Source organism: Triturus cristatus, chromosome 10, assembly GCF_964204655.1.
Source record: "Triturus cristatus chromosome 10, aTriCri1.1, whole genome shotgun sequence".
In the NCBI taxonomy this organism is placed as follows: domain Eukaryota; kingdom Metazoa; phylum Chordata; class Amphibia; order Caudata; family Salamandridae; genus Triturus; species Triturus cristatus.
This window is the reverse complement of record NC_140593.1, coordinates 1,007,807,908-1,007,830,247: the sequence shown is the minus strand read 5'-3', so window position 1 is coordinate 1,007,830,247 and position 22,340 is coordinate 1,007,807,908.

The following is a 22,340-nucleotide window of genomic DNA, read 5'->3' as shown; positions in this document are numbered from 1 at the left end:
GGCAAAAAGCCCACTAGAAGCCAACGATTACGATGGCTTTTTGTATGCGTGGGGGTGGGGGCTGCCCAGAATGGGCATAACAATGCCCCCACCCCCTAAAAAAATAGCCACAGTGTTTATGCCCCCTTGGGGGTATATTAGGGAAACCACACCCCCGATACCCCCCCCAGGGCGGCAGAAAGCCGACTAGGCAAGGACTTGTTTTTAGCAATGTGCCTACCTGTGTATTTTGGGCCATAGCGCAGCCTGCACATAGGGAGACCCAGCAAACCTGTACATTTTTTAAAACTAGACACCCAGAGGAACCAGGGATGGGTTGACTTGACTGGCTCTCACCAGGTTCTGTTACCCAGAATCCCTTGCAAACCTAAAAATGTGTCCCAAAAAACATTTTCCTCACATTTCTGTGGTGGAAAGTCCTGGAATCTGCGTGGATCCACAAATTTCCACCCACCCCATGCTCCCCAAAGTCTTCAGAGAAAAATTGTACCTCACTTGTGTGGGTCGGCATAGTGCCTGCAACAGGAAACGCCTCAAAATGCAACGTGGACACATCACATTTTCACAGCGAGAACTGGCCCTTTTTTTGCAAAGTGCCTAGCTCTGCTGGCACCTAGGGAAACCTAGCAAACCTATACATTTTTTTAAACTAGACACCCAGCGGAATCCATGATGGGGTGACTTGACTGGCTCTCACCAGGTTCTGTTACCCAGAATCCCTTGCAAACCTAAATATTTGTATAAAAAACCCACAATTTCCTCACATTTCTGTGGTGGAAAGATTTGTAATCTGTGTGGATCCACAAAATTCAACCCACCCCGCGTTCCCCAAAGCCTTCCGAGAAAAAAGGTAACTGACTTGTGTGGGTAGGCCTAGTGCCCGCGACAGGCAAGGGCCCAAAACCTATTGAGGTGACATCAAAATGACCTATCACAAAACAACCTGGTTTTGCAAGGGGGGGTCCCATGAGTTTTTGGCCCCGGGCTCAGCGGTCATCTTGGGAAACCTACCAAACCCAAACATTTCTGAAAACTAGACACCCGGGGGAGCCCAGCGAGGTATGGCTTGCGTGGGTTACCCAACTTTTTCCTTCCCAGAATCCCCTGGAAACGTTGGGGGATCCACGCAAGCCATACCTCATTGGACTCTCCAGGGTGTTTAGTTTTCAGAAACGTGTGGATTTGGTAGGTTTCCCTGGATGGCGGCGAGCCCGGGGCCAAAAAACCAGGTGCCCCCCCCCAGAACCAGGTACTTTTGTTATAGGTAATTTTGAAGTCTCCACAATACGATTTGGGCCATTTTGTGTTTCAGCCACTTTGCCTATCCACACAAGGGAGGTACCATTTTTATCAGGAGACCTGGGGGAAGGCTGGGTAGGAGGACATTTGTGGATCCACGCAGATTCCAGAACTTTTCCACAGAAATTTGGGAAAAAATGATTTTTTCTGCTAAATGTGAGGTTTACAGGGGATTCTGGGTAGGAAAATGTTCGGGGACCCACGCAAGCCATACCTGGCTGGACTCCCCCGAGTGTCTAGTTTACAGAAATGTGTGGGTTTGGTAGGTTTCCCTAGATGGCCGCTAAGCCCGGGGCCAAAAACTCATGGGACCCCCCAAACAAAACCAGGTTGTTTTGTGATAGGTCATTTTGATGTCACCTCAATAGGTTTTGGGCCCTTGCCTGTCGCTAGTACTTGACCCACCCACGCGAGTGAGATATCATTTTCTCGGGAGACCTAGGAGAACGCTGGGTGGGAGGAAATTTTTGGATCCACGTAGATTCCAGAACTTTCCCACACAGAAATTTGAGAAAAAAGTGATTTTTTCAGCAAAATTTGAGGTCTGCAGGGGATTCTGGGTTGGAAAACGTTAGGGGGCCACGCAAGCCATACCTCGCTGGACTCCCCCGGGTGTCTAGTTTTCAGAAATGTGTGGGTTTGTTAGGTTTCCCTAGATGGCCGCCGAGCCCGGGGCCAAACACTCATGGGACCCTCCTTGCAAAACCAGCTTGTTTTGTGATAGGTCATTTTGATGTTGCCTCAATAGGTTTTGGGCCGTTTCCTGTTGCGGGCACTAGGCCTACCCACACAAGTGAGGCACCATTTTTCTTGGAAGATTTTGGGGAATGCGGGGTGGGTAGAAATTTGTGGATCCATGCAGATTGCAGAACTTTCCACCACAGAAATGTGAGGAAAATTTGTTTTTTTCCACAAACGTTTAGGTTTGCAAGGGATTCAGGGTAACAGAACCTGGAGAGAGCCAGTCAAGTCACCCCATCCTGGATTCCCCTGGGTGTCTAGTTTTCAAAAATGTATAGGTGTGCTAGGTTTCCCTAGGTGCCGGCAGAGCTATGGTTCAAAACCTACAGCTAGGCACTTTGCAAAAAAATGGTCAGTTTTCACTCTGAAAATATGGTGTGCCCACGTTGCGTTTTGGGAAGTTTCCTGTCGCGGGCACTAGGCATAACCACACAAGTGAGGTACCATTTTTCTCGGAAGACTTTGGGGAACGCGGGGTTGGTGAAAATTTGTGGATCCACGCAGAATCCAGAACTTTCGACCACAGACATATGAGGAAAATGTGTTTTTTTTGACAAATTGTTAGATTTGCAAGTGATTCTGGGTAAAAGAACCTGGTGAGAGCCAATCAAGTCACCCCATCTTGGATTTCCCCGGGTGTCTAGTTTAAAAAAATGTATAGGTTTGCTAGGTTTCCCTAGGTGCCGGCAGAGCTAGGGTTCAAAATCTACAGCTAGGCACTTTGGAAAAAAGGGTCAGTTTTCACTCTGAAAATGTGGTGTGTCCACGTTGCGTTTTGTGCCGTTTCCTGTTGCGGCACTAGGGCGACCCACACGAGTGAGGTACCATTTTTCTCGGAAGACTTTGGGGAACGCGGGGTGGGTGGATCCACGCAGATTCCAGAACTTTCCACCACAGACATATGAGGAAAATTAGTTTTTTTTGACAAATTGTTAGGTTTGCAAGGGATTCTGGGTAACAGAACCCAGTGAGAGCCAGTCAAGTCACCCCGTCCTGAATTCCTAAGGGTGTCTAGTTTTAAAAAATGTATAGGTTTAGTAGGTTTCCCCAGGTGCTGGTAGAGCTAGGGTTCAACATCTACAGCTAGGCACTTGGCAAAAAAAGGGTCAGTTTTCACTGTAAAAATAAAAGTGTGGGGCGTGGCCAAGATGGCGGGGTGAGCGGACGCTTCCTCCCGTAGCTCCTCCGGCCCGGCCAAGCTTGAGCCATTTTCTTATGCTTTTCTCCCCCCGCTGAGGCTCAGCGTGGAAGAGGAGCGTGGCGGAGCACCTGGTGCGCACGTTGTTGCCGTTTTGGTTCTGATCGCCTCGGGGGAAGCCCCCCAAAAGTCCGATCGAGCTCGAGGAGCGAAGGAGGGCCTGAGAGGCGGAGCGCATCGGAGTGCTGTCCGGGCGCCTCGGCTGGGCCTGGTGCTGAAAGTTGCGATCTGGAGGGAATCTGGCCCGTCGCTCGACGGAGGGTGAAGGAGCCCTGCGGGAGGGGACCCGACGGTGCGGAAGACTTCGGACGGGTGCTTTGGCACTCAGACCTGTGTCGACGACACTTCGCACTGTGTAGGCCCCTGTCCCTTGGCCGAAGTACGGCGGACTCTCTGTTGGGGTCGGACCATCTGGGCCCCTGCGTGTGACAGACTGAAACCGGCGGTGGAACCTATTTGATTGCTGTGCGTTTTGGTGGCCCCGATGATGTCGCCGGGCCTGGTCGCTCTGCCCTGCCTCGCCCGGCCGCCATCTTGTCCCCGTGGGATCAGTGGTGTTGGCCTTCACCGGAGCCCTTGCTGGTGGATGTATGTGACCGCCGCTGCTGCCGGGCTGACTTTTGGGGGGTTGTGCTGATGAGGAGCCCCCCACTGTAGCTTCCATTCCTGTCTCGGATGGGCACCCGCGGCTGGCGGTGACCGGGCTGGACCGCCATCTTGTCACCTGTGACGCAGCGACCCTGCTTGTGGGGGGACACCCACGTCGAGTGCTTGCCAGCAGCTGGGCATCCCTGGGGCGGCTGGACCAGTGCCCGACCGCAGTGCTTGCGATGTCTGGAAGAGGAGGCTCGAAGAAGGGGGACCGCACCCTGCTGGACATGCTTGGCAGGGCCCAGCAACTGCGGGACAGAACACAGCCTTCGCTGGGGACCTCCCGGGCCTCGGCGGACGTGACTGGGGGGGAGCCACCCGTCACGAGGACCTTTATGGAGGAACTGTTTAGCTCCCTCAGGGAGGACTTCCAGACACTGAAGCGGGAGGTGGCCAGCGAGGTCCGGGAAGTGCGCAGGGAAGTGGAGGGCCTTGGCGAGCGCGTTGAAACGGTGGAGACGGAGGCCCAACGCCGGGAGGAGGAGATAGTCCATCTTCAACAGGACGTTCTCCGCCTCCGGGAGCAGTGCGTTGAGCTCCAGGCCCACTCTGAGGACCTTGAGAACAGATCACGGAGGAACAACATTCGAGTGCGTGGTGTGCCGACTGCAGACGAGGGGTCCGATCTGGGGAGCTACCTGCGGGACCTGTTCCGAGAGATCCTGGGGGAAGCTGCGGACTTCCCCATTAGCATTGATAGGGCACATAGGGTTGGCCGGCAGCGCCAATCATCGGCACCTCCACCGGACATTCTGGCCTTCCTGCCCGATTTCCCGTTGAAGGAACGCATCATGACTGAGGCCCGCAGGAAACAGCCCCTGACTTTCCGGGAGCGGCCGGTGGCGCTTTACCAGGACCTCTCCGCCATCACGCTGCAGAAACGCAGGTCCTTCAGGATTGCCACTGACTTTTTGCGCGAGCACGAGACGCCGTACTCTTGGGGTCATCCCTTCCGCCTGATCTTCCGATGGAACGGGGTGCTACACCAGCTACGCTCCTTGCAGGACATTTGTGGAGTCCTGGGGCTTACGGCGGCGGAGGAGGAAGGAGCTACACCGTCGTGGAGGGCCTCGGAGAGACGGAGCCGGCGGAGGTCGGCGAGGCGACGATCAGCGGCCAGCGCAGGCCGTCCTGATTCCCCTACCATCAGGGCGGACATGGCCGACGCTTTGAGGGCGGCGGCCAGGGACTCGGCCGGCTCCACCGGCGTGGCCTTGACGGCCTAACACTCACTCTGGGGGGAGATGCCTTTAGCTTCTTTAAATGCTGGGTTCGGGGCGGGGGGGTCGGGGGGGAGCGGCTGAAGGTGAGTGGCTGGACGTCCACTTCGTTCCTTTCTACGGACTTGCCCGTTTTGGGGCTTGACTGGGACAATGGGGTGTTTGAGTTTGCGTTTGGCTAGTTGCCAGGGTTGTGTTTTGGGTGGGTGTAGGGGTTGTTCTGGGGTTGGGGAGGTCCCGTCCGACGTTGTCCATGCCCACGCTTGGTCTGTTATGGCTTGTCCTGCGCGGCTGCCCCGCGCGCCCCATCCGCTGAGCCCCTGCCCATTGCACGGCGCTCCCGATCCCCGAGAGGAATGTCGGCCCTAAAGGTAGTGACCCTTAATGTTCAGGGTCTGAACAACCCCGTGAAGCGCAGAGCGATCTTATCTTTGCTGGAGGGGACGCAGGCGGACATTTGCCTTTTACAGGAGACCCACTTATTGTCCCGGGATTGCCATAGGCTGCGCTCTGCTAAGTTCCCTACCCAGTTCTTCTCCTCGGCAGCGAACAAGACGGCGGTGGTAGCCATTCTTCTAGCGAGCTCCTTTAGGGGGGAGGTTTTGTATAAGTGTGCTGAACAGAAGGGGAGGCTTCTTGCGTATCGCATGCGCTTAGGAGGCATAGCGTTTACGGTTGGCTCCGTTTATAGCCCAAACGACCACCAAGAGCGTTTCCTAGACTCCGTGTTGGTGGATGTCACTGCTTCCCCCGACCGCCACGTCATTCTGGGGGGAGACCTTAATATTGTCTTCGATTCTGTGATGGACAGATCGGCGCAGCGCTTCCCGCAGACGGGGGAACTGTCCCAGGCTGTGAAGGCCCGGATTGCGGAAATGGACTTACACGACCTTTGGCGCTCCATGCACCCCACGGATAGGGACTACTCTTACTTTTCACACGCACATCAAACCTACTCACGGCTGGACTACCTTCTGGTGAGTGGACCGATGCATGCCGCTGCCACGGCGGCGGACATCGGGGTCCTGACCTTGTCTGACCATTCACCAGTCACTGGCGTTTTCCAGTGGCCGGCGGCCTCCCCCTCTCGGGGGGTGTGGCGCCTCCGGGATACCCTTTTACACAAAAAGTCTGTAGTGCAGCGCATTGGGGAGGTCATACAGGACTACCTAACTCACAATAGCAACACCGACACTTCGCAGGCGACACAGTGGGCGGCATTGAAGGCAGTCCTCCGGGGGGAATTTATCTCTATCTCCGCAGCCGAAAATAGGGAGCGGCAACGGAAGAGGGACGAGCTGACCGTTCAGGTCCGGGAGCTTGAGCAGGTCCACCGCCGTACGGGGGCGCCAAGGGTGTGGAGGCAGCTGAAGGCTGCGAGGAAGCTCCTGTCGGCATTGGATCTTGATAGGGCGGAGTATGCCGCCTTGCGCTTGAAACACGCCTTCTACACTGGGGGGGACAAATGTGGCAAGCTCCTAGCACACCGGCTCCGGGTCACGCAGCAGCGTGGCGTCGTGAGGGAACTGGTGGGCACGGACGGGGTGGTCGTCTCCGGGGACGCAGAGGTAGCGGAATCTTTCCGCGGCTTCTACGAGGCGCTGTATGCGGAGGAACCCTCCTCGCCACAGGACGCCGAAGGCTATTTGGAGTCGGTGACCCTTCCGGTGCTGGATCCGGCTCAGGCGGACCACCTGGAGCGGGATATCCATGTTGAGGAGGTGATTTCCGCTATCGCGCGGCTGAAGCATGGTAAGGCCCCGGGCCCGGACGGGTACACGTCTTTGTTTTATAAGACTTTTTGCACGGCTGTGGCCCCTGTCCTTACTCGGCTATTTAATTCCTTTTCCGAACCGGGAGCCATCCCACCGGATCTCCTGAGGGCGACGGTCGCGGTAATTCCGAAACCTGGGAAGGACCGGGCCCTCTGCGGTTCGTATCGACCCATCTTGCTCTTAAATGTCGACCTCAAGTTGTATACAGGGATTCTAGCATCCAGGCTGGGTCCACACCTCCCCGGATTGGTGGAGGCGGACCAGGCTGGCTTTGTACCCGGCAGACAGACGGTTGACAATACCAAGCGGGTGGCGCATGTTCTGGAGAAGGCCTCGCGGATCCCGGGGGAGCGGATGTTGCTGTCCGTCGACGCGGAGAAGGCCTTCGACAGAGTTCACTGGCCGTATCTCGAGCTGGTTCTCAAGAAATTGGGAATCGGGGATAAGTTCCGCACCATGGTATTCAACTGTTATAAGCATCCTTCAGCGTCGGTGCGGGTCAACGGGTGTAGCTCCGGTGGATTTGCCATCGAACGCGGCACAAGGCAGGGCTGCCCCCTCTCGCCGCTCTTGTTTGCCCTCTACATGGAGCCGTTTGCTCAGAGGATTCGCGATAACCCGGATGCGGTTGGGGTCCGGATGGGCCAGTATGTCCACACTGTCAGTCTCTACGCGGACGATGTCCTGTTGACCTTGGACGACCCTAGGAGGTCGCTGCCTGCTTGCCTCCAGGAACTAGACGCCTTTGCCTGTGTGGCCGGCTTCAAAATGAATATGAGCAAGTCGGTGGCGTTAGACGTGTCCCTGGCTGCGGACACCAGGAGGGATCTTCAGCGACTCTTCCCCATGCAGTGGTCCTCCTCCACGGTGCCATACCTGGGGATTCTGCTGGCGCCCACATTACCGGAGATGGTCACGGCTAACTATGCCTCCCTCAGCAGGAAGATCAAGGAGGAGCTTGGTCGCTGGAGCAAAGGCCTACTGTCCTGGCTGGGGCGAATCGCGGCGGTTAAGATGACGGTGCTGCCCCAGATACTGTATCTTTTCCGGGCCCTCCCTCTCCAGCCCCCGGTGGGCTGGATACGACAAATGCAGGCTGACATCTCCCGCTTTGTCTGGCAGGGCCGCAAGCCACGAATGAAGAGGGTCCTCTCCACGCTTGCTCCGGAGGCGGGGGGCCTCGGTATTCCGGACCTCCGTAAGTACTTTCAGGCGGCACAGCTGCGATATTTGGTGGAGTGGAGCAGGTGGGAGTCCGACAAACACTGGCTCTTTCAAGACCAGGCAGTGGCGGGCCGCACTTTACAAGAGGTTCCATTCTTGCGCCGCGCGCACCGCCCCCCTAATCTTTACGCTTCTTTTATTACGCGGGTCCCCCTGCGGGTGTGGGACGCAGTCTGTGAGGCTCGGGGCCTCACCACCTTCCCTTCGCCGTTCACACCCATAGCGGGCAACCCGGACTTCTCCCCAGGGATGGAGCCGGGAGTTTTCTCCCATTGGGTGCAGGCGGGCTGCAGGGCGCTCTTCCAGATCTATGGCCCGGAGGGAGTGATTCCGTTTCAGCAACTCCGCCAGGAGTTCGGCCTGACGGAGCTGGACAGATTGCGCTACATGCAGGTTCGGCATTGGGCCCTCCAGCCCCAGGTGCGTGCCACCGCTGCTCGTCAAATTACACCGTATGAGAGGTGGCTGGCTACCCGGACCTCCGACGCTAAGCTAATTACCGAACTGTACAAGTACCTACAACCCCCGCCGTTTCACTATTACAACCCGGGGAGGGAGCGCTGGCACAGGGAATTGGGTAGGACACTCAGCCACAAGGAATGGGACAAAATTGCGTATCGGGCGCGGCACTCTGCATATCACACGGGCCTTACGGAGACCTTCACTAAGGTGTCCACTTATTGGTATTACACCCCGGAGCGACTGTATGAAATGCATAAATACACTGACAAGGGGTGCTGGCGGGGCTGTGGGCAGGAGGGTACCCTCTCACACATTCTTTGGGATTGCCCCGTGCTGACCGCTTACTGGAAGGAAGTTTTGGACGAGGTGGATAAGCACTTTGAGATAGAGCTGCCGCGCTTCCCGGCGTATGTTCTGCTGGGCCTCCCCAATGACCTAATGTACCCACTGAAGTCCCGCAGGGGTAGGCAGATCGCGATTGCGCTGGGGTCTGCGGTCCAGAACATCCTTATCCACTGGCGCACCAACACTGTCCCCTCCATCACGGGTTGGTTGCATAGGCTTTGGCATGTGCTGGGAATGGAGAAGTTGTCGCTCACGGTGGCGGGGGAAATAGACCAATTTGAAGAGCTGTGGCAACCCTTTCTAGCGCTGCTGTCCACCGAATTCCGGGAGCTCACCTGTCCGAGGTATCTTAGGCTTCTCAGGCTGACGCCGCCGGTGATCCCGGCGGACTAGATCACATGTGAGACAGAGGCCTCGGGGGGGGGGGTGGGGGGGTGCTTCTTGGTGAGGACTAATCTGACGCGGGACCATAGGACGGGGGGGGGTGGGGTATTGTTTTTTCTTCCTTCCTTTCTTTACTGGGGGGATGGGGGATGGGGGGGGGGGTGGATTGTGCTTTGTCGAGTTGCTGCTGGCTTTCATTGCTCAGATTTGGGGTGTTGGATATGCACGCAGGGATTCTACAGTTTGCATTTCTAGCCTTTCATTTACTGTGCCTTTCCCCTGGCCCATCGAGCTATCCATCGCCAACCCTCTTGAGTTGCACCTTTTTTCTTTGATTGTATTAAATGTACCCTAACCTCCTCCCCCCCTCCCCCATGGTTTGTTTTGTTTCAATAAAAACGTTTTAAACATAAAAATAAAAGTGTGTCCACGTTGCGTTTTGAGCCGTTTCCTGTCGCCGGCACTAGGCCTACCCACACAAGTGAGGTACCATTGTTATCGTCAGACTTAGGGTAACACAGAATTGTAGAGAAACTGTTATTACCTTTTGACTTTTGATGCATTTCTGCCTTCCAAATGAAAGACAATGTGTAAAAAAGAAGTCATTTTGAAAAATGACCTATAATTCTCATGCTAGTATGGGTACTCACAATTTCGGAAATATGCAAATATCTACTGTTTCTAAACTCTATATTTTGTTCCTATTTCATAAATACATAGGTGTCTTTCATACCGATTTGTCCATGTATATATTTTCCCAAATGAATTGCTCTATACCCGAACATAATAAAAAAAATTGCAAGACGCTGCTCAGTTATTGGCTCAGGGATCGCCGGGGTCTTGGTGGACCTACAAGTCCTATATATCCCCACAACCAGAAAGGTTAGGCGGATGTAATGGTATATTCCTTTCAAACAGTTCTCATAATTTGAAGAAGTTACAGCTGAAAACATTGGCACAAATGGCTGCTTTTTTCAACTAATTTTCTATTTTGTCTATATTCAACTGTCTATAAAGAAACCTTGAAGGATCTACACAAATGACCCCTTGCTGAATTCAGAATTTAATCGACTTTTCAAAAATGTATAGCTTTCTAGGATCCATTATTGCTTTCATTCCCATTTCTACCATTAAATAAAAAATGTAATTAATTAAAATTAAAATTAAAAATTAAATCCACATTTGTAAAGCGCAAACAATCACCCGTAAGGGTCTCTAGGCGCTGGGGGCCGTTGTTAACTGGAAGAAGGTTAAAAGCACAAAAAATAGCAAAAATAGGCTATGTCCCAGAAAAATGCCAGAACAGTATAAAAAATGTTGGTTTTCTGACAAAAGTCTGCTTGTTCCTGAAAGCTGGGAAGAAGGTGATTTGAGCACCACAACCCCTTTTTTGATACCATTTGCAGGGAAAAAAACAGACGCGTTCATCTGTAGCCCTTTTTTTCCACATTTCCCCCAAAAACTAAATTTTGCTGTATTTTGGCTAATTTCTGAGTTCCCTCCAGGGTAATCCACAAACCCTGGGTACCTTTAGAATCCGCATGAAGTTGAAAGAAAAGGACGCAAATTTGGCGTGGATATCTTATGTGGTCAAAAAGTTACAGGGGCCTAAGCGCAAACTACCCCAAAAAGCCAAAAAACGGCTTAGCACAAGGGGGGGAAAGGCCTAGCAGCGAAGGGGTTAATTGCGATTCGCAATTTGCGAGTCGCGATTAAGGAATGTGTAGGAATTGTAATTTCGTTTTGCGATTCCTACATGCAAAAGGAATTGGGATTCCTAAATTACAATTCCTTAACAATCGCAATTTAGGAATCACAATTCCTTACTTTGATGCATGTGGCCCTAAAAGATTTATACTATTCAGCACAGAACTCTTCTTAGAACCTGTCCTACCTGAGTGAAGTGTCCCATTTAGGACTAGCTCTTCATTAACCTCAGCCTGTAGTCAACACAGAGCTAACTATAACTTGAGCCCCTGACATGCCCTGCTTATGACCTCACATATTACATCACTCATGACATGTACTATGACATCATTTATGACATTACAGATCTAATGCAGTATGAGGAAGGGGTTGAAATTCCCAGAGGTGCCTGTTCTCTTTCAATGAGATATTTTGCTTAGACCCAGAGGTTCGGAATGGGGAACCTCTAACCCATAAATAAAAAAAAAGAAGTTAGATTGGTGGACAGAGCTGTTAAAGAAGTTTGATGAACAATCTTCTATCCTAATGGATAGCTGATATGAATAGAGCACAAGACTTAGCAGGACAAAGTCCAATTTATTGATGCAAATGGTTTTGGTAGATCAAAGTGCAAAGCAAAGGAAGTGCAACCAAAACGTGTTTCTCCCATTATAGCTCGCGGGCCTGGGGCTTTTCCAAGATATAGGCATTGTAGAGGTCACTCAGGGGAAACATCAAGCAGTAAAGTCAATTGATAAACAGTAATCAAGGTCATCACAGTTATAGAAAGGAGGAGTCGCATACAATAATATTGCAGATAATACATGCAGATTCAATGGACCCAGTTGGTCCAGTCAAATATCCAAAGAGCTCAGGTTGAGCCACACATGGTGTATGCCATAAGGACATAGAGACGAGAAAGGGAAAAAAAGGTTGGGTAAAAAGATACAAAAATAAGTCGATTCAGTTTAGGCGCTTAACAATTGAAATGTGTTAGTAGTAATGCAGACACAGAGTGCTGGTGTCACAAAGCATTGTGCACTTTCATATCAATCTTTATGACTATATAGTAGTGCATATTGTGAGTTGGGAAGTATATTCATTATATCGTGCAGGATAGGGTATCAGTATATGATGTCATAAACACTTGTGCAGCTTAGAAGTAAAGTCAGCCCTGGGAACACCACCAATATGCATCAATAGGTATGGTCTGTATATTACCATATTGTCGCTAGTCTGATCCTACTTCAACTTTAAGCACAAATGGGTGCGTGTTTCCTAAAGAAAGTTATGTAATGCAATTATGAAGTGGCTGCATAAGGTATCTGTAATAAAATGTGAGGAGAATCAAGCCATACTTACAAATATCTTCACACCCTCATGTAAAGGGTTAGATGTTGCGGTTCTGAGCTGCCGCAAGGTCTAGAATAAAGTAAAAGAGTAAGGGTCAGTTGTGCCTAAGGCGCACTCGTTCAAGCGCATAACATCGAGAAAGTGGAGCTGGGCATAACAGCCACCAAAATTGCCCATACCTGCGGTGCAGTGTGTGATGGTGTGGTCTAGTGCGTTCATGTTGCTAGGGTCCCAGTGCGCGTATAGTAGAAGATGCTACTGAAATACCGGAGGGTTAAATAAAGGAAGTGACGTTTGACCGGAAACAGTCAAAAGACCATATATACACTAACATAATGGGAAGGCAGGCTACATCTCAAAGTGATGTAAATCATAATATAATTAAAGAAATAATGAGAAAGGAAGTGTATATTGTCAGGATAGTGGAGCGAGAATGGAGAACGTTCTGTATTTTGGAATTTATATAGTGTCAATGCATGACAGATTTACATAAACAATACTATGAGAGCCATCTTAATATCGTAGAACCGAATCCATTATGGTTGGATGACAAGTGGTGTAAGGTAGTTGTACACATCTAAATCTACAGTTAAGTAGTTAGGTATGTGACAGCCCTATATCTGGATATTGTGACACATAGTACATATACCAAATGATACATGACAGGATAAAATGCAAACAAGACAGTGAGTCCCATATTTAGAAGTTAGTATCCATCATAAAGTGAATAAGCTGGAAAAAAGAGTAAGAGAAATGATGTGAGAGGTCCTGAAAAGGTCAGGTGTGCAATCGGTAAAGAGCCATGTCGCGGACATGAATATGGCAGAGGGAATCCCCAGAATAGTGGTAGGGTTCCAGCCAGTGGATCATAACGCATCAGAGCGCTTTTAGGCATGTGAATACTAGTCCGTTTATTATTCTCCAAGAAGCCAATAATACACTTCAGCATCTCTATTCAGTCCTTTTTTGACAGATTGGTATCTGAGAATCAGTCTCCGCTCCCGGTTTCCGCCCCTAGGTAGTTTGGCAATAATCTCAATTCCTGCAAACGAAAAATGTCTTATTGTGAGGGTGGATGTTATGGAAATGTTCGGTGACCGGATGCCGAATCCTGAATTTGTGAATATTCCTATGGTGTTTCTGGATCCTAGTTCGAAGAGGTCTGATTGTGCTGCCAAGATATGGAAAGTTGCATGGACACAGAATAATGTAGATGGTAAATTTGGTGCTATAATCAATCCAGGTCCTAGTTTTGATTTTCTGTCCAGTCTGCAATGTGAAATTCTATAGTTTGTTCAGTTCTAGTTTGCAGATGTAACAGTTGTGACATGTTTGGAAGCCTGATGGTCTATCAAGAAATGTAGATTTTATGGTTCTTTTGTTGACAAAATCCGATCTGCACAGTAAGTTTCTTCTGTGCTTTCTTAAAGCCAATTTCTGGATACGTTTTGTCGCAATGCGAAATGCTCAGGTTCTGTGTCAGAAGATACCAATGTCATTGTAGGATTTTTCTAATATGGTGTCCAAGTCCAAGTGTTTTAAAAAAACAAAGGCTAGAGGCAGTGGAGTAGCTAGGCCTTTTGCCGCCTGCGGTGGCCGCATGTAAAGGCGGGGAAGGCCACTGCCCCCAAAACTCATGCCCCCCTGGGGGGAACGCCCCCACCCCCTCTTGCTATGCCACTGGATAGAGGCCCCAAAAACAGGAATGATCCACCACTATTGGTCAAAGCCCACTCCCCGGTTAACTGGCAAGCAGTGGTGTCATTGTTGAATGTTGACAGCAGGATAGAAACAACGCAGTCTTTCTATGATGGTTTTTAAAACATTTTTAGGATCCCAGCTGAGGGTTGTGTGGTTGTAGCATTCTGCAAAAATCAGCAGTGACTAAGGACTAACCCTAGTATTGCCAGAAATAAGATTTTGAAAGAGAGCGACCTGGGGAGAGTGGCAGGTCATTTTGATTCCATTCTTTTGGAGATGTTTTTGTGTTCCCACTTGGGTGTAGACCATAAGAAAGACCCAGAGCCACAATTTGTCTGCACCTAAAGATAAATCTGTCAATGAGGCTATTGATGGGTCACTTAGCTCAGCAAGTATACCTCGCTAGAGCAGGCAATTGCAATGCGCCAGGAGCTGGGACTTGGGACATTGCGAGCAAAGCTGATATAGAATTCACCTTTAGGCTCCTTCTGGTGCACCCTGAGGACTTTCATTTATTGGGTTTCCAATTACAGGAGGCTTTCTACTTTGACAAATGTATGCCTATTGGCTGTCCAGTCTCCTAAGCTTACTTCGAGGGGTTTAGCACCTTCTTGGAGTGGGTAGTGAGGCAGAGATCAGTGCACCAACGGGCCCTACATTGCTTGGATGATTCCCTGTTCCACAAATTAATTCCTGAGAATAGAACTGGATTTCAAGCGAGGCAGGGCTGGAAACAGCAACCATCCCTGGCAGATTGACGCCCGACCGGCCCTGGGATCGGGGGGGGGGGGGTGCCAGCAAGAAGCACTGCTCCAACTTTTATTACTAGGGATGATAACGGAGCACTGATGAAAAAACTGCCCCCACGGTCACAAAACCAACCCCCACCCCTCCGGCCCCTGAATTCAAGTCAGGTGTGTCTAGGCTCTCATAGGAGAAAGTCGGGTGTTCACGAGGGCATTGGGGGAATGTCTGGGAGCCGAGAAGGTTAAACTGCATGAGTTGCAGTTAGTGGTTCGACACTCTAATTTTGTGCTTTGTATCATACCCATGGGCAGTCCATTTTCCAAATCAATCATCCAGGCCATGTCTGGTCTCAAGTTGATTCACCACCATGCTAGGTTGTCAAGGGAGGTCCGCCAGGATATGAGAATGTGGGAAGCATTTTTTAGGGACATTAGTATGGCCAAGCCCCACCAAGAGCAATAAACAGTTAGGTCTGTTTACAGATTCTGCAGCCAGTGTGGGCTTTGGCACCATTTTGGGTACATCTTGGTGTGCTCAGCGATGGCCAGGAGACTGGGTGGCAGCTGGCTTGGTGGCAAATATTGGCTTCCTAGAGCTCTTCCCCATGTTGGTGGACCTCACAATATGGCCAGAGCAGTTCCGTAATCAATCAGTGGTATTCTGGTCAGACAACATGACTGTGGTGGAATGCATTAATCAGAAAGGGGCCACGTGTACGATGATCATGTGATTATTGAAGGAAATCATGCCAATATACTTGAGGCTGAATGGTAACGTTAAATCAAACATGTACCTGGCATTGTAAACAATGCAGCAGATGCTTTGTCTCATTTTAAGATGCAGGCTTTCAGGTACTATCACCCAGAAGCAGCAGAGTTCTCTTCACCTTTCCTGGATCATCTTTGGTGGCTTGGTGCCCCAGCAACCAAACCTCATGGTGGACATTGCTGTTTATCAATTTTTTATCTTTAGACTGTTGAATTAACATTTCAATAGGTAGCTTGAAATGTAATCTCTTATTTTCATCATTTAGGTTTATATGTATTCTTTTTGCTTTTCGTATTATTTCTGTCAAAAGTCTCCTTAAGGAAAGGAGATATGTTGTGACTTGAGTGTTGCCATACACCCTTTCCTTAGTTACACCTTCCCCGCTGCTCATACAGGATGAGTGCTGGAGTGCTTGGTGATGTAGTGGAATGCTGAATGCTTGGTGATGTCATGGAATGCATGGGTGTCTGGTGAGGTGCTGAGTGTCAGTTGGAGTGTGCAGGCGGAGCAGCAACGAGGCTGCTCCTGGTTGGAGCTACTTACCTGAAACTTACCATCTTGTTGACCTCTAACTAAGTCTAATAAACCCTCCTCTACAATCTACTCTATGGCTACCTGTACTTTTTTTACCATTACAACAGACATATTCCACATATTGCAGGTGTCAGGAAGGCAAAGGGGTGGGAGAACGGTTTTCGGCTGAGTCAGAAATTGCTTTCCTAGAAGCCCTGAGAGGGGAGAGTCTACCAGTATCCTATGCCAAGTGACATACTGTAGCAATTTCCTTCTTTGATAAGATGCTGGGATAAACTGATGGGACAAATGCTTTCCTGGTGCTCAAGGTGCTGAAAGTCTGGCAGCGGTTGGAGGGGTTCAGGCAAGGCTTCAGGCACCCCATAGACACAGTGAGACAGACAACTGTCATGGCTAGGCTTGATAGGGTGTACAGGTCACCTGATGACGTTCACCCGTTTAGGGCAGCTTTCTCCCAGGCATTTTATTGGGCATAAATTGTGGGGGAGCTGGTAGCAAAGAACAAAAAGACATGAATGGTGGCTTGCAGCTAGAGGATATTCAATGGTCAAATGGCTCCGGGCAGTCACCTTTACACGTTCCAAGACCGGTCAAACCGGTGGAGTCAAATCACATACTGTTTCTCCGAGCCCCAGGGAATGAGTGCTGCCCGCTGGGGAATCTGGAAGCCTTTATGGCTCATCGGGTACAAGGGACGATAGGTCCTTTGTTTGCACATGAGGATGGGATGACAATCACAAGGTTTCAATTTGCCAAGGTCCTCAGCAGCGCTCTGGTGTTGGCAGGTTTGGACCCTGCAGATTATAGCTCCCATTCATTTTGGATTTGTGCAGCTACCACTGCGGCAACCATGGAGCTGGCTGAGCAGGCAGTTCAAAGGATAGACGGGTAGAAGTCTGATTGCTAAAAGCACTACAACAAGTTAAACATGTTGTAAATGTGCCTTGCTTCTAATTTTCCATCCTTTTACTGTATTCTCCTGTCAACGCAGGTAGAGGACATGATTGGGTGATGTAGCCACTGGATACTACGTTGCCTCCTGCCACCGCAGGGGCAAGACGTGTCACAGATGTACTGGTGGTGGGCTACTCCTACATGAGGTGTACAAAGATCTTTTATTCTGCTGGTGATTAGACTTCGCGAGTAAGGGAGGCCGGTTATCAGGTGACCTTCCATGGACAAGTGGGATTACGCTTGGCCCTGTGGATAATGTTATTGGGCAGAAGGTTGCCCAGGCGGCTTCATCTTCCAGGTATTATAATTGTGCATCTAGGAGGCAACGTCTTGGAAGTAGGGTGAAGAGAATAAATTGAACTGATTGTCTCAGAAATGTGTTGGCTTTCTAAGAATTTCCCAGAGGCAATAAATGCATGGTCCAACATTGTCCCAAGGTTTAGGTGGAGAGGTGGTAAGTTGGTCAGGGCTCTCATCGAGTCGGTGAAATGGTTGAACCGGAACTTGGGTAAGTTGTTTAGGACAGCCTGTTTGTCAGCCATACTTAATGGATGCTTCAAAGGTGAGCAGTTTTTCTTGCAGGATGGAATACACTTGTCGAAAGAGGTAATGCAATGTTTCTTGATAATTTGCTGCCCTGGCTGTGCCAGCATGCCCAGTGCATGGGGGGACGGCAGATAGCAGGTGAACTATGATGGCCTGTGGCGAGTGTGGTCATAATTGGTGGGGACACTTTGGAGCCCTTTACGAAATTTTATACCAAATTAGCATTGGCATCACTGGACCCTTCAAAGGGTGCTGGCAGGAAGTTGAAAGGAGGTGCATGGTGTTTGGGGTGGTCGCTGACACACAGTCCTTACCTATCAACCACCCATGCTGGTGCCGTTGGCATGGGCTAGCACAAGCCCTTGGGGTGACAAAGAACTTGGGTGTAGGGGGTGCCTGCGGTAGGTATCTTAAGGGCAGCCGGGCCCCCTGCATAAAATCTCCCTGTACGGGAGAGGGAAGGTGGGGCCCTTTCTGAAGAAGGAACCCATCCTCTGAACAGGGGGGTGTAAGAGAAAGAGTCACAGAGCTAGTCATGATCTCACTCAGAACTGTTATGTTTTTTACTGGTTGCACAGGAACAGACTAGTTATGGTTAGGTGAGTCCCATGTACTAGAGTCTCTGTTAAGGCTAGGTCTCACTTGTAAGCAGGACTGCAATAATGTGGTTACTGTGCAAAATTATGATGACATTTTTTATGTGTGTTTAAAATAAATATGACCGAGGGTCATACAACCCCTAACCCAAAAATAAAATGGTCTCAGGGCATTGTTATTGACATTGAGGTTGTGGGGAATGGTAAGTATCCCATGAGACATCAGCGACTCCCTTGCCATATGAAAATCACAGGTGTGATTGAACCCACTTTATACCAGGGAGGCGGGGGGTTGGGATTATGGGCTGTGAGAGGGGGTTTCTAATTGTCGGCAAGGAATGCGCTTCTCAATTGTGCACATTTAAATAGACCGTGTATATATTCTGTCTTTATGACGTTGTTTTTTTAAAACCTATTTTTAGGAAATATGGAAGTTGGCAAGGGCTGTTGCAATAAGGCTTGTCGTCGAAATTGAATTTTTGGATGTAACATGTGCAGTGGGTAGGGTTTTATCAGAACTAAAGAGGGGTGGAGTATTTTAATTGTTTTGAATGTTTTACTTTTTAAATGTTATGCTAGAGTTTAACAAACCATTGGTTTAAATAAACTTATTTCTTCTACTATCTCAATTCTTGCACCAAAATTCAAATCTCATAAGGGAGCCCACACGTGTTAGATCATACTTGACTTTATCAAGGCTGCAGAAATATAGTCACAATAAATCAACATTCCTGGCATAGTGACAGTGAAAATCATAAGCTTTCTTGTCATACACCCATCACCGTGCATAAACAATAAGGGGTATATTTACAAAGAGTTCACGCAACATAGGGCAGCAAGAAAAGTTGCTATGCTGCGTTGCATGAATGATAGAGAGCAGTACTGTGGCATATTCACTTTAAAGTGGCAAAAGTTCTGCTCTCTCCCTGCGCTGGTGCTATTGTGGCTGCTATGCGCATGCACACTTGCACTATAGTGCAAGGGTGTCTGGGTTGTACCCAGCATACGTTTTATGCCCTTTCTGCACAAAAACTATGCTTTAAGGCATTTTTGCTCTTTGCATGTGTGCTTCTAAGCACAGCACAAATGCAAAGAAGAAACAAAGTGGAAAAATTAAAATATTTCTTCTAGCTATGCCTGCTTCAGGGAGGTGCAGTGTTTTGGTGCAAATCCATGGCATAAAAACCCATGAGGAGTTGCATAGGAACACTCATACATCGCCCCTGAAACCCACCCTCAACGCTGTGTTGCATTACTTTGGGTTACAAACCAATGTAAATTGTGATTTGCATTTGTTTTGTAAATCCCAGCAGTAGACTGCATCAGACTGCATTAAAAAAGTAATGCAAACTCTTTGTAAAGCTGGGCCTGAATGTGCCCACCACTCATCGTTGCATAAAGACAACTTCAGGGTGTTTTCTAACCATGGGCGGAGTTCGCAGAGTTCCGAATTGGAAAAAAACTATGCCTTGCTATACGGAGCTCCGCAAGCAGCGGGGTGCGATCGAAAAATGCTGTTCACGGTGATTTGGGTTGCTGGATGCTCGTCCACACTGTGCAATCATCACAAACGGCACCATGCACACCGCAAGCGGCCGTTGCTTTCCTTTCTGCCGTTCGAGTAGATTTTTACTTGAGCTGCAGCTTTCTCAATGCGAATGGACAGTTTCTCAATGCGAGCGGTCGTGAGCATACGCGACCACTCGAAATGAAAAATCTGACCCCCCTGCTTTGAGAAATCTCACCGGGAGGTGAACTTTCCTCGCTTGCGCTCGCCAACATGACATTGACGAACTCAAGCAAGGTAAAAATCTCCGCTCCGTGAAGCAGAGTTTTTGGGAACTCCGCGATCTCCGCGTAATGCGGAGTGCGGAAAACTTCACAAGCGGAGTGAAGTTCACCCCCTAGGGTTAGTGTTTTCCAAGTGGCACTACCCTTGAGATTTGCCCTGCTCTGGCACTGTCCTGCCATAACCCGTTGTGCCCTGAGGAGATTCTCATCCCTCCTCACCCTGGATACTCATGCCTTCTCAGAGCTGCTATGATGCTTGCTTATGTAAGCTCCAACAAATTTAGCCTGAGTCGCCATATGGTCTTGGTAAGCTCTTTCTACAGTGAGTGTCTAAATACATGAGTTTTCCACATTTTGCACATTGAAATATTACCAAGGATTTTTTTAATACAGTTTATGTATTTCCTACACCTAGGTTTGCTAGCCCTACAATGTATTTGACATTGCAGTCCTGACTAAGATCCCATTCAATTAACTTATCTGCCGGGGGTCAAAACATCAGCCTACTCCTTACTCCTGAATTGCCTAAATATCCTCTACAACATGTGTGTCGAAACCTAAACTTACATATCTGTGAGTACCACATTTGCACTTTGGATCCAAGTCATCATATAGGCAACCAGTAGGATTTTGACTTGTTTTTCAAGTCTTGTTTTTATCATGTGTGAGAGACATGAGTACTGCCCCATCACTTTATTTTGGTTAGTGGCATATTACAGCACTTTGAATCTTAGATGATTACATATCTTTGACTTATTTTTTATTTATTTTTTTAATATGGTCTAGCCTATACTTTATATTGTATCCCTATGATTGCATTTGATTATGTTCTTCAAAACCCATTTATAGGAGACCCTTCCTAGAGTTCTATATCAGAATTTTAAATTATTCTTGATTCATTGACTCCTTTGGAGCACTCAAGCAGACCCCTCTTTTCCAAGTAGAGCTACGTAGCAGCCACAAAGTCTATGCTCCTTGGTCAGAAGAGCAATTAACTGCTCTGTGCAGATATTTGTACAAAACATCCAGCCAATGTAAGCTTTTATGAGCCATTTAGTACATTTAGGGCCCAATCTACACACCATGCACCATTCGTTTAAATATAGGGTTTGCAAATGAAAGCATCTTTTTACAATGCACCAAAGGCATTCTGAAACGCAAAAGGTTTGGACACATTCTGAATTGCACATAAAAGGGGGCATGACAGAGATGTCTTTTTCCTCTTTGTGAGTTGCAAAAGGATGTAGCTATGGTTTGTGACCTAACCTGCAGTGGTGAACCTTTGATGTGTAATGGATTCCCTTTCAGTGGGGCAACTGATTCACAAGTGGAGATCTTTAAGGGACACTAGCTCTTTTAAGAAATGTTTTCCTGCTTGGAATGTGAATGCAGGAAGGCATGTCTGCTGTCCCCCACATGCCTCTGTTCTTGCATTTGCAAGGAGTCTCACAATGCTTCCTGCGAACTAATATTGATTAGGAAGGAGTTTTGCCACTTCCTGCGAATTGTCATTTTGCTATTAACATGATTAGTACATTAGTCGCTATTGGGAAGGGAATATTCTCTTCATGATATATGAGCATGTTCCCCTGACATGATTTCCTGAATGCATGTCTATCTGGTACCTACACACAATAATTGGAAAAGGAGGTTGTCACAGCAAAAGGTGCACCCTCAATCAAAAAGCACACAGAGTGTTTAAAAATTGCACTCACCCACTAATAGTGGCATGCTTCATCATTGGGTGTGCTACAACATCCCTGCACAGACCAACGCCTGGGGTGAAGTAAAAGGGTTTGAGGGGAGGCATACAAACATACAAGGGCGGGATCCACTGTGCTGTAGTTCCACATTCAAGGATTTCCCTGGTTCAGTATCCTACTTTCTGGAACCGGGTTGGGAGCGGGATATCCAAACAGTCGTCAAGGGACTGACGCCGCTTCCCCCTGCCGCTCGCTACCCTTCTTAGCAAAGAGGGAGAAATAAGGTCAGATTATGAATACAATATACACTCACTTGACAATTCCTGAAGAATAAGGTGTGAAAAAGTTGAGGTGAGAGATCTGAGTCCGGAGGAAGGCCGGTGGACCCATAGGGTGTAAAGAAAGGCACCTATAGGCCAAAACATGTAGACAAAGAGCAGATGAAGGGATAATGGGGTACTAATATCCCCGATTCATCTCTGGACATATTGGTTTTAACCCTATCCAGTGGGCCCGTCAATAAAGACTACTTAGGGACATCACTGAGGTAGTTTTAACTAATGTTTTTCTCCACGGTGGATCCCCTCCTTGTATGTTTGTACGCCTCCCCCTCGAACCCTTTTGCTCCATCCTAGGCATTGATCTGTGCAGGGATGTTGTAG